The sequence below is a fragment of the Cornus florida genome, unplaced genomic scaffold (genome assembly GCF_030987335.1).
Source record: "Cornus florida cultivar Cherokee Brave unplaced genomic scaffold, ASM3098733v1 CherokeeBrave_3.0.0_Hap2_Chr01, whole genome shotgun sequence".
Taxonomy (NCBI): domain Eukaryota; kingdom Viridiplantae; phylum Streptophyta; class Magnoliopsida; order Cornales; family Cornaceae; genus Cornus; species Cornus florida.
In genome coordinates, this window is record NW_026775571.1 from 80,073,348 (window position 1) to 80,087,296 (window position 13,949).

The window sequence follows — 13,949 nt, forward strand, 5'->3', positions numbered from 1 at the left end:
AAGGTTCATTATTAAGCATACCACTATATCAGAAAATTAAAATGAAAATACGAATATGCGGGATTAAATTCTTTGCTTCTTAAGTTTTATTTTTTTAATTTATTTATTTGGTTGCGCTTGAGTAAGGTGAATAAAATAAATACAATCCAACATTTATTTGATTGGTACAATTTTTAAAAATAAATAAAATTGATGTGAAAAATTAGCGTTTCATAGTTTGTAATATATGAAACTCGAGAGAATAAATAATGTTATTCTAAATTTCTAATAAAAAATTTTAAAAGTTTTTAAAATAAATTTTTTTTCGTAGGAAATTTTTATGAGTAATTAGATAGTTGTGTGTGAAAAAAAAAATTCTATGAAAATTTTTATTTTATACCATCCAAACTCCCAAACTATCAAATTTTTATGAAAGTTTTATAATTAGATAGTTACCAGAAAATTTTCAAAAAAAAATTTATTTATTACTATCCAAACACACAAACTATTGAAAAAGACTCAACTTTCTCTCATTTTTGTTATTTCCACCTTATTAAATAGAGCATTTAAGAAAGACCAAGTACAAATATGATTTACACACAATTTAAGTTAAAAATATGAAAATGGAAAGCTATGAAAATGAAAAAAGTTTTAATCCCTAAAGAAAAGATGACAGTCTATAAATTTCACGCGTACTTTAGGATAAATTATTCATTGCAATCATTATAACGATAGTAGCGTGGTACAAGGGAGGGTTATAAATAATTCACTAAAGTATATGATGTTTTTTGGTTTTATTGTAGTTCCACTTTGCTTTGATGGAGTGTTTCTAACCATCCGTTGCACCATGTCTTCTTTGTAATGATTGCAATGATAAATTTCTCGTACTTTAGTGGATTTGTATAAGGGACCAGGATCACCTCCAGTCCCACAGTAGCCCATTTCCTCCTTTTTGTGTTGATGAACAGTAGTTACTAAGGTGGATACAAATATTTATTTGTTTTATACACAATTTCCATATATATATATATATATATATATATATATACACTATTCACAACTACTATTTCTTCTTCCTTCCCTTATTTTCAGCAACCCCAATCCTGCCATTTTCTTCTCACCCAATATATTGATTTTGATTTCTTTCCAAAATCTCGCCATTTCAGCAATCTAGATTTTGATTTCTTTCCAAAATATTTAAGCAACCTAGATTTTGCAATTTGCGTGGATATTTGGAATGCTTCAATTAACCCAAATCCCGCCTTACTTAGATTTGCCAAAGATTTCAAAGAGGTTTCAGAGAAAGAAAGTTAGAGAGAGAAAGAGATCGTATTTTTAGTTATTTTCTTCTTCTTCTTTCAAACCTCAATAATTCTCTTTGATTTGTTTCCAAAACGAATCACAAGCAAATCACACATCTATTTATCAATTCCTTTGTTTCCATAAATTTCTCAGATCTATTTCACCATTCATTTGTTTCCATAAATTTTTACTTCCCTTTCTTCCAATACTAGGTCATTTTATTCCAAATTAACATAGCAATATTGGAACATTTGGATTGGCATGGTTTTTTTGTTTAATTATTTGTGTACTGCATAACATCCCAAACAGTTTATAATTTAAGTCAATATAAGTTGTGCACAACATCCCAAAATAATCCTAATAGATTATTTGTGCATAACATCCCAACAGTTTGTAATTTAAGTCAATATAAATTGTACATAACATCCCAACATAATCCTACTTAACATCCCAAGCAATACGTATTTTGTATCCCAAGCAGTACTAACTATATTTCATGCTTACGTTATACATAAAATCCCAACAAAATTTTACTAAAAAAAGTGTGAACCAGTGATGTTTGTGCTCTTTAATCAGATAAGAAAAAACAGATCAAAAATCGAGATTTATATGAATAAAGTTTAGATCTATGGATGATACTTTGAAGTTTCTACATAATACTCGCATAATACTCGCATAATACTCCAGTGAAATTACATGGGTTTTTGGAGTGTATTTGGGTTTTGAAGTGAAGTTTTGAAATTAAAAAATTACTGTGAGTCCTTGGAGAGTCTATTAATGGAAGCTGATGAAGCTTTTAGAGAGAGAAAGGAAGAAGATGACATTTTGGAAGAAAAGTGTATTTTAGATACAATATTTAAATGTGTTTATATATATGGAATACAATATTTAAAGCTTATATATACAAAATACAAGGGTGGTGAAAATTTAGTTACCCAAGATTTTTAATTAATGTGGCTAATTCTCCTCCACTTATTTCAAAATGGTGGAAATGGCATACTGTGTGACTGGAGGTGATTTTCACCCTTGTATAAGTTGCATATATATCATAGTATATTTTAAGGTTAATTTCAACAACACCCCTTAAGGTTTGACATATTGACAGCCATATACAACTTAGCCATTTCTTTGGACAAAGACACCTCTGTGAGAATTTTGATCCAAACAAGCCCTTAAAATGTTAGAAAAGACGAAATTGCCCTTCAATGTTTAATTCATTTTTATGGTAAAATATCAGAACTTATGAAAAGTCAATTTTGCCCTTATATATATCTACCATTACATCAGCACCATCATATATATATATATATATATATATATATATATATATAACAAAGTCTAACAGAAAAGTATCGCAGCACCGTCGCCACCCACCTACCATTCTACACCACCGCAACTTCCACGCTCTCTCCATTGTAACGTCCACCACTTCTTTCCACTTCCACAATCTCACCGCCTTCTTCCTCCACCTTTGCCACCGCCCCATCTACATCCGCCGCCACCATCTTGATTCGTCTTCACCGCCTCTCCCCAACCACATCTGCCGTCGCCACCTCCCCAACCACAGCCGTAGCTGCCATCTCTCTTCGACCACAATCACCGCCATCATCTCCCTCCTTATACCACCACCATTTCTCCTCAACCACAGCTGATCTCCACCTCCCTCACCGGATCTGTCTCACTCGTCTACAGCCACCGGTTGAGCTTGCCGACGCTCTCATTGCAAGTCGCAGATCATCCATAGCCGAGTTCTCCTTGCCCGTCGGTGGACATCATCAAAGCCGTGAGTCCCTGTCAGTGGACATCATCAAAGCCAAGAGTCCCTTCTCGCTCACCGTCACAGTTAGCGAACCCGTCTCCACCGGCTCCATCAAGCTGTCACAGCCAGTACGTCACCGCCTTACTCGTAGTTCATCCACAGCTGAGCTCTCCACCTTGCTCGCAAGCTCGCCGCCGAGTCTCCACGGCCAGTGGATGCTTCGACGAAGGCTTGGCGCCGCCTCCACTCTCTCTACCACTATCACCCCTGTTCGTTCTTTCAAGAAATATATATATATATATATATATATATATATATATATATATATATATATATATATTTACCCACAAAATTGAAGAAACACCTTGGATGGGCACAGGGACAACATTGATTATTACTTATAAAAAATAATAATAATCATATGCAATAATTCTCACTAAACCCATTTGCAATTTATCTGTTTCATTTTTTGGTGAAAGTGGCAATGGTGAGTGGGTGGAGGTGGTAATGGTGGAAGTGATGGTGGTGGTTTCTGGGGGCAAAATTTCTGGGTTTTCAGTGAGAGAGGATGGTGAGAGAAAATTGGGATTAATAAGGGTAATTATGTCATTTGAAGATTTAGATATTTTAAATAAAAAATTAGTATTTTATTGAAGGGCAATCTAGTATTTTCTCACATTTTAAGGACCTGTTTGGATCAAAAATTTTGACATGGAGTGTCATCGTTCAAAAATGGTCTAACTTGTATATAGTTGTCATTATAGCAAACCTCAGGGGGTATTATTCTAATTACCCCTATATCTAAATAAATTGAGTCTAAGTTAATTTACGAATTTGGACATAAAAATAAAATTACAAATGTGTACTTTTCAAAGAAAACCCAATCATCTATCGTACCCATGCCACTCTTTATTGTTTGCATAAAGTGGAAAAGATAAGTCTAGAAGTAAATATGTTATTTATGGAATTTTTTGTAGTGATGATTTAACTGAGAAATTTAAATTGCAAGTTTATATTTAGCACAAAGAGACAAAATAAATAAATAAATAAATAATAAAATAAAAAATAGTCTATAATGAGCTTAGGGGTAAAACATTAGGCCTATTGTGCATAGCCCACCCAGTTTAAAGTCCAGTCCACCAGTTCGAGGCCTGTCTAACCCACTTTGGTTAGCCCACTAGATAGGTTTGGCAGGCTGATGAAGGCCTGAACCAATAAAGAGTGGCATGAATAACATAAGCTCCTAGTGATTTTAACATTTTTCCTGGATAATGATAAAGGACCTTTGGAAGTACGTGCATGAATCCCTTGCTATTGCAACCTTTTCCTATATGGATCAAAGGAAGATTTTAACAAAGAAGTTTTGTATCTAAATTGAAGATTATGTAAACTTTTGTGAGGACGGGCCTAGTGAGTTTTATCAAATTTTATTTTATTGTGTTTCAAAGTCTAAAGCTTTTGGACTTTTATTTTTGTATACATGATTCCACTATTCCATCCTCTGTGGATTGGAAGAAGAAATGAGTGATTTCTCCCGTTATGAACCAATGGCATTGCAGTGAGTATGTCTAAACAAAATTTTTGTTTTAGGCTCCGTTTGTTTAGACGTAAAATATTTTTCAGAAAATATATTTTTTTATTTTCTGGTGTTTGGTTTTGTTTCTATTTTCTTAAGGTTGTTGTTAGGCGATGGGCGTAGAAGGAGTAGTGCAGAGCTGACTACAAATTGTGTATCAATTTCCTCAAATGATCTTGCTAGCAGTGCAAGAGTTGATAGATTGGCTTTATATAAGATATCCAAAGGATGGCATTGAAGAGGATAGAGACTCTAAATGACAGTGTGCCACAATACCAAAAGCACTTAGATACATAAAAGAGAGAGGAATTGGTGTTGCATCGGACTATCCTTTTCAAGCCAAAATATTAATAGGAACTGAAAAACGGATTATAATATATGCTTGTCATATTAGTCTAATTATTTATTTGTTAAGTGTACAATGCATGCTTATTTATTTGATTTCTTTAATTATAATTTCTTCAGGTAAGGAGAGTAGCTAGAATCAAAGTTTTTGTAACAATATCTAGCAACGATGAGATTGGTCTGGTCAAAGCAGTAATTAATGTCATGTAGCTGCTCTCAAGGGCGGATGTAGTGGTGCGCTCAGGAGCGCTTTTGGAACGTGAGAGCGACACCTCTTGAGAAGGATTGTGTGACTTAGATCTAACATTGAGTTTTAACATTGAGTCTAACATTGCTCCTTTTATAATAATCAAATCATTTGTAATAGCATGATCTTATATAAATGTTTAACATAATTAAATTTATTTTCAACACATTAAATTTTAAAAAGTAAATAATTTAACAGCGTTAAAAAATTACAACACACAATGTACTTGGTAGAAGACCAGAGGTTGACAAAAAAATAGGTTTGTGTAAACCTCAACAATTATGACACATATAAGAGAGCCCCTAAAACCAAAATAACCTATAACCTCAGCCGCCTATCATTGTTATACACATACACTACTAAAATGTAATCCTATATAAGTTTTAAAAATCAAATATATTCAAATTTTAAAAGATAATTTAGTAATTTAAAAAACAAATAACAAAGTAATTGCATGTTTCTCTCGAGTGGTGGGTTGTTCCCCGCCTCAGGGAGTTCGTATTCGAAGGTTGCACTCTCTCCCTCCCCTGTAACAACAACCCCAAAAATGAAGTGTAATATGTGACACTATTATCACAAAGATTTAGAGACCTCTTCACACACTGGATTCCTTACAACCATGTGTCTAGCATGTCCCAGAGGTAGCCATTTGAGCTTATCGCTCTATAGCCCATTAGACCTATGAACCCAATAAGACAATTAGGCTTGCTTCCGCCTTAATTGTGAGTTCAGAAAGGTTTAGCGCTTGTTTTACCGTTTGGCATGCGCTTTGTTTTAAGTGTTTTTTTTTTTTTGGCTAAAACAGAAATATTGTTTTTGCTGTAGGAGTGTTTTGAAAGAAAAAAAATCGGAAATACGTTTGAGAACAATGTTTTAGGCATTTTGTTTTTTGTCTGTGTTGCGCTACTGTTACGGTTTTGGGCCACGAACAGTTGTCAAAACAAGAAAAAATAACAAGGCCGAACAAAACATTCTTTTGTTGCCAAAATCGACACTGTAGCAGCTCAAAAACAAAAACAGTAGAAACACAACGCATGCCAAATGGGACCTTAAGGTTGCGTTGCATCAATCAAGTTCTTTTGATTCTAGAAGTTATAGGCAAGAGTTCCAATCAAATGCTTTTATTCGAGGCCATTCCATCTGCACCCACATAAACTGAAACCTAGCAATCTCTCCCCTATTCTTGGGCAACTAGGGGCTTTTTTCTTACTTTTTTAAATAGCTTTAGATGTCTTCTTTGTTCATGAAATGCAAGTTGGAGAGGAAGGTAGTAAGGCAGAAACAGTAGGTGCCGGGGAATATCTATCGAAACAACGAAATATCGATTGGTCTCGATGGGAAATTGCGTAGATAGATGGACTTATAAGGGACACCTTTTCCTATAGGTAGCCTTTTGATGTCTAATGCACACATAAGGGCACTCGAAATAACGATCCATGTGACACTGCGTGACCTAATTTGGCCATTTTAGCTTGCAGAAATGGACTCACCATAAATAAGAGAAATCGATCTGACCAATCGATCCATAAGCGAATGTGGCAAGACCGAAACTCAATGCCTGACAAAAATTCAAGAAAAAACAGAGCAAAAATATAACAGAACAAAAAGGCACATATCACACAAATAAAGAGTATAAATTCCTTAGCACTTAATAGTCACTCCGTTTAATAAACTGTATATGCATCATCGTACTATGTCATCTTAATATGGGAACTATCGAAGTAGATTCAAAGAACCAAGCATAAGTACACGAAAACTACAATGGTAGAGTTAGAGTCAAACAACTGCTCCTAATATGGAATTCAAGATAATGTAATCACATAAATGATTGCATCAACTCTTTCTCATGCACCTGCAAGGAAAAAAAATGTTGATTGTCATAAATTTTAGCACAAAAATAAATGTGATAGTAGATAGAAAAAGACAAAAGAAAAAGGTAAAAGTTAAGAACAGAAAATTATAAAATTGAGATAAGTACTCACGACTCATGTCAATTGTACGAAGTTCCAAAGCGGTCCGACCCTCTTGCCCCACCCTAGTGGGCAACACATCACCATCCCTTCCCTCCTCAGTGGAGCCTAAACATAGTCCTGAAAACAAAAGCCCTAAATTGTAAGTTCTACTGATGTCATTTGCAGGTTAATTATAGCAACTCCATGTCAATAATTGTATCTAGTTTGCCCCTACCACCTCCACAAAGGTGAAACTAGCATTATTAAGTTACTAGCATCCAAGATGGGGAATACCAAAATGCTATGAATAAAGTACTCAACACTCATGTCAACTGTAGGACGTTGTGAAACAGCTCGATCCTCACCAGCACGAATGCGAAATGAACTCCATAAATGTCGATAAGACTCAGATAACCTGGCAGGGGCTGTCTCCAAATGCCATTCACTTCCTACATAGGATACTTAATGAATGTCAACATAAAATTTCAAATTTTCTATCTTTTGCAAACACCGTGGTACCCAATGTGATGTTTCCAATTTTTCATTTTTTTGGGAATTTTGTTGGTGCAAGGGCATTTTCGTCTTTTCACATTTGGCGTACCGGATATCGTGGGGTGTACCGGGTGTGTTAGTGAGTTGTTTGGAGCATTCCATTAAGTTTAGGGCTCTTGGAAATGCAAGGTTAGTCATTTTTGCATTTTTTTCATTTTTCGGACCTAACGGACCAGTGTGGGACCCGCTACCGGTATTGTTGTGTACGGGGATTTTAGTTGGGTTCATTTGCATCTCATGTATTTTATTTTATATGTTTTATATGGTTGTGTATATATAAATTTGTGTGGTGCATAAGAAAAGTCAAATTTGAATTTTTGGGGGTGGGACCCACTTTCCACTAATATAGACAAGTGACCAAGAGGCCATTTTAGCCTCATTTCCTTTCTCTCTCCCGTAAGTCTCTCTCTCTCCCCCAATTATCATCTCATTTTTTTTATTTTTCTTTCCAAGTGAGCTTCAAGTCTTGATTCCTCCTTCATTACTTAGAAATTTTGGAAGCCGTATGGGCAATTCGAAGAGCACGGCGAGATCTTCACATCCATATAAGCAATTTCTGTTTTAGTGCACTCTAGGGATTCTGGTTTTGGGACCCATTTTGGGGGGTTTTCATCCTCCTTAAGGTAGGGGTTTCTAATCCATGTATTCTTGTACTTATGTGAGTTATATTCTTAGTACTTGTTGTTTGATATGCTAGACTGCATTGATCTTGTTTTAAAAAGGCTTAAATGTGTAATTATGTGTATTACTTTATTTGGATGAAAAGCATGTTTAAGTGTTAGTTTTCTATGCTCATTATGTTGTTAACTTGCTAGAAATGTTATGTGAGAGCATGTGAAATTTTCTTGTGTAGTTTAAATTGAAATTGTTGAAGAATGATGAATACATGTGTATGGCATGATACATTCATGCATTAACATTGGGATGAACATGGAAATGATTTGTTTCGAAATGGAAAAAAAGGGAAATTGTGGGAAAGAGTTTTGATTAAAGTGTTTTTATGAAAACCCGGTCGCTACGGAGTCACCAAAGGGCCATGGTGTTAATATAGCCTAGAGGGAACTAAGGAAATCTCCCTAACGTGGTTGAGCTAACTGGGCCCCAAATGACGCCGCGGGGGTACCAAGGATCAGGAATAGTAGCCAATCATTCTCTCATGTCGTTGTGGAGTCACCAAAGGACGGGTTATATTAACAGTTTGAAAAATGATAGATTTGGATTTTGGAAATGGGGAGTGATATACATGGCATTGAATTTCATGGCATGGCATTGTTTACCTTGAATTTGGAATTGATGTTGTATTTTTTCCCGGCATAGTATGACCCCTATCCTCTATAGCTATTCAATATTTGGATTCACACGGCTACAAGAGGTGTGTCTTAGACACCACCTACTGAGCTATTTGCTCACCCCATTACATTTAACATTTTCAGATCACGGGAAGGAGGTGACGGATGACAATCCACCACAAGCTTGACGGAGTACTAGAAGTCCATTTTTTGCCATTTTTGTATTTAGGCCATATTTTGTATATTCACTACCTTGGAAATATATCTAAGCTAGTAAACATGGCCTTGTAACCCAATTATGAGTCTTAACTCTATTTTGATGTAAATGGGATTAATGTGAAAACTATGTTTTTCGTATACGAAATGAATAGGAAATGTTGTAACAATGTGATATATTGTCAATGTTTTTCATCATGGTATGAAGTATCATTTTTAAAGTGTGTTGGAATGGGTTTAAATCAGTTTTGAGGCTTCTACCAAAGCCTCATCTCAATTTCTCAGACACAGCATTTCAGCAGTTGAACTACAGCTCGAAAGGCCATTTCGGTCGATCGAAATGAGCACTTCGGCTGATCGATGCTTCTAGTAGCCTCAGCTACTGTTGGGAAGCCTAACCGGTCGACTGGTGGGCCATTTCGGTCGACCGGTTTCAAGGGAGTTGCTTCGGCTGACCGAAGTGCACCTGTCCTGTATATTTTGTCCTCCTCTTCAATATATTAAATCCTAAGCCTTGGAGATTTGTTTTGAACCATTTTTGGAAGCCTAATGATGACTCAAAAAGGGTGTTTTAACACTAGAAATGATGGGTTTGACATAGATGACCATGGGTTAGAGTAAAGACCTGGCTAACCGTTTTGGACCTCTGGATTCGGATCGTTACAAATTTGGTATCAAAGCAATGGTTCGAAAACCATTAAGACGATGGGTAAAGGCCTACATAGAGTTGCATGGGAAGTTATTTGCATTGTTTATGTGAATATTTGCTACGTGTTTTATTATTTAAAAAAGCATGCTTAATTATTTATTTGCTTACGTGCTTACATGTCTACACTAAAGTGTTTCTTGCATAGTTTTGCATGCTAAGTGTTAGTATGACATCATTTGTGTAGAGTTATCCTCGGTTGGACTTCAATGTCCTGTCATTAAACCTTTCTTCTCATTTTATAGCACGATGCCACCGTGTAAGGAACCAAGGGAAGTTGGCCCTAGGCCAACAAGGGGTGATGTTGGTGAGAGTTCTAACTCCAATCCCGCGAAGCAGGTTGAGGAGGTGCACTTTTTAGGGACTTGATTATCCCTAAAGGTGTCTCCACTAGGAGGGAAAATGTTGAAGCACTCGTTGAAGAGGGTGAAGGTTCGGCAGAACTAGCATTAAACCGTTTGCTGTAGAGTGCCTTAAGAGTAACAATTACTACACTTCAGCAACCGGTACCACAACCGGTAGTTCAAGTAGAGGAGACGCCAGCGCAGAAACATCTCAAGTTGATTTCAGGATTTTCTAAGTTGATGCCAGTGATGTTTGAGGGTGGTGCAGATCCCATGGTAGCAGATGATTACATGGATCAAGTAGAAACCCATTTGACTTCTATGGATGTGGCGGATGATTATGTGAAAATCATCCTAGCCACTTACAAGTTTACTGTAATATCCCTAATTTTAAAAGGATAGCCTCTATATTTATTTATTTGTTTTAATTGTATTTTTAATTATTTAATTAATTATTTGACTAATTACTTATGGGTTTAATTGAATTAAGTGTTACTTGAGTATTTGATTATGTGTTTATGTGTTAATTGTTTAATTAGATTATGTGCTTAAATGGTGTTAGGGATGGCAAATTCCCTATCCCCGCCGGGGCCCCGCCCCGTTTATAACGGGGATGGGGATCCTTTTAGCTAAACGAGGATGGGGATGGGGGCAATTTATCAATCCCCGCTGGGGCCGGTGGAGGGGGCGGGGATAGGGTAAACCAGCCCCGCCCTACCCCGATTAGGTGTGAAGTTATTAATATACCCTTACATATAATAATTTATTACTAAATTAGATTTATTATATATATGAAAATAAGAAAAAAATATGTTTTTTTTTAATAAAAAAAAAATTATGTGGGCTTGGCAAGGCGGGGACGGGGAAAAGGTGTCAAGGGCGGGGGCTGGTATGGGGATTCTGGCAAAATTTTAAGCGGGGATGGGGAATGAAAAATGCATCGGGGATGGGGATGAGGAATGGAATCCCCGCCCCGTTGCCATCCCTAAATGGTGTTTTGATTAATTGTAAATTAAATATTTTATTTTATTTTATTTTTCTTTTATGGTTATGGTTAGTAGTAATGGGCCAACCAATTGGATCCCATGGACTACTTGGATAGGAGGTTGGATGTGTACGGATTATTACCCATAGATAGTTGTGTATATATATATATATATAGATATATATTATATACATATATAAAAAGGAAAGTAATTTATTAATTACTTTTATAGTAACTTGGGTAGTAATATTTAATCTGATGTATATGTTTTATATTTAAATAATAAAAATATATATAGATTTGATACGTGTTATATTTTAAGTTACTTTATAATATTATGGTAACTTAAGTATTGTTGGATAATGCATTAATAAATAATGGGTAATTTATTAATTACTTTTATGGTAACTTGGGTAGTAATATTTAATCTGATGTATATGTTGTATATTTAAATAATAATAAAATATACAAAGATTTGATACATGTTATGTTTTAAGTTACTTTATAATATTATGGTAACTTAGGTATTATTGGATAATTCATTAATAAATAATGGGATGGGTATAATTTATTTATTTAATAAAGATATACATAAATTATATACGTAACATATTTTACTTACCTTTTTAATATTTTAATTGTTATTTTTTTTTTAAGTTGACTTGGATTGGGAAAATGGTTAGAGTTATTTTATTTAGCCTATAAATATATAGCTATAGGTTGTAAAAAGGGGTTAGAAATATTCAAGTGATATATTCTAGAGAGAGAGAGTTAGAGAAGGAAGGAATGAGGAGAAAAACCCTATAGAGAGAAGATCAAGGAAGAAGAAGTGTAACTTTCAATCCGAAAGTTTAAGGCAAGTTTTTCTTCTATCTCTTTCCTTTTGATTCGTGTTTCTGTACATGCCTAGGAAATTTCAGGATTTATTAAACACATAAAATTAAATAATTATGCATGTTTAATTGGATTAGAACATAGATTTTATGAATTTGGTTCATATCTGTTCTTGTGTTATGAATTGATAAATGCATGATTTTGATTTGATTTTTGTTATGAATTTTTACATGTTTAAATTATGTATTTTTCATATCTGTGGAATGATGGAATGTAGAAATAGGAACATTAAATAGGAACTAGGTTTGGGTTTAAATAAATTTAAATAGACTCAATCATAATGATGCTTGCTATTTGAATGTTTTAAACAAACGAATGGATTTAATCTTTTAAAATGTTTTAGCAATTGAGATTAAATGTGTAGGATGAATTGAATATGGAGAATGCTTATTTGACGGTATAATAAAATATCATCATGTATAAGATTTAGTTTGTGTAGGACATATGATATAGGAAGCTTAAATAAATAATAAGTCATTCCTATTTTGTGATAGCTTGATATCATATTATCATAGTTATTTCTGGATTGCTTGATGTATTTCCTTAATCGTTACATCAAATATTGGATTGTGTGGTTTAATGCACCGGTATGGGACGGTGGCATTCTAGGGACGGATTAACTTATCAGTTAAGTCCTACCTATTTTATATAAGGAAATGGATTAACTAAAATGTTAAATCCTACTTATATTCAAGTCAGGTCAGCTGAACAAGTTGAATGACTTATGCATGATTAATTTATTATATAAGGGAATGGATTAACTAAAATGTTAAACCCTACTTATATTCAAGTCAGGTTAGCTGAACAAGTTAAATGACTTATGGAGGATTAACTTATACTGGATAGGATATATATATATATATATATATATATATATATATATATAAGTATGGTGCCATGATATGAGCTTGAGTCTCAGGATCAGTGATTAGGGTGCGTATATCGCCAGGGATGTGTAGCTAGATATAGTGTAATTGTGTACTCTGGTAGGTCTAGGTACTCATGCCTACTATATTTGCGTTTTGCATGTTGCCTACTACTCAGGTTGAGACAACCTTATAGTCTAGTGAGGTTCCTTTAGTGTGTATATATATATATATATATACAGACTACTAGTTATTGTTGGATTGACTAAGATGTATACGTGTATCGGATCTCTGCTTGGACTGTAGTAGATTATAACTTATTTGTGGGCCTGACCCACCATTATTTTTCAGGTGTTCGTCAGGAGTAGAGGTTGTTTGTGCTGAGTGGGGATCAGTCTATTTCATTCTTCCGATGCTACATAGGAGTTCTTTTATGATTCAGTTTCCTGATTTAGACAGTTATTGCTGTCATTTGTTTAGTTTGGATTTTCTAGGGGTCCACACAGTATGGATTCCCGAGTTGTATTTTGGAGGATCAGTTGTATCAAAAGAGTTTATTAATTAATGGAAATAAATTCTGAGGTTTATTATTAGATTATCATTTTAGTTTCTTTATTCTTTTGTACTCTGTGTTTGTTTATTGCCGATTTTGTTTTTGATATCCTCAAGTATTTGGGCGTGGGCCTGGTCAACCCGTATTCGGGAATCTGGGAGTATCACAGTTAGTATCAGAATACTCCTGGTTTAAGTGTCCTTAGGAGTGTCTTTCGTTATGTGACTTCTGCGTTGCGTCTCTTAAAACTTAGAGCCCGTATTATGATTCGTTGTACTCTATTTATGGTTTGTTAGGAGGAGCAGATGTCAGTTATATTCTGTAGTCATAGAATGGTTGGCACTAGGAAAAGGATGGGTTCAAGGCGAAAGCGATGACCCAAAA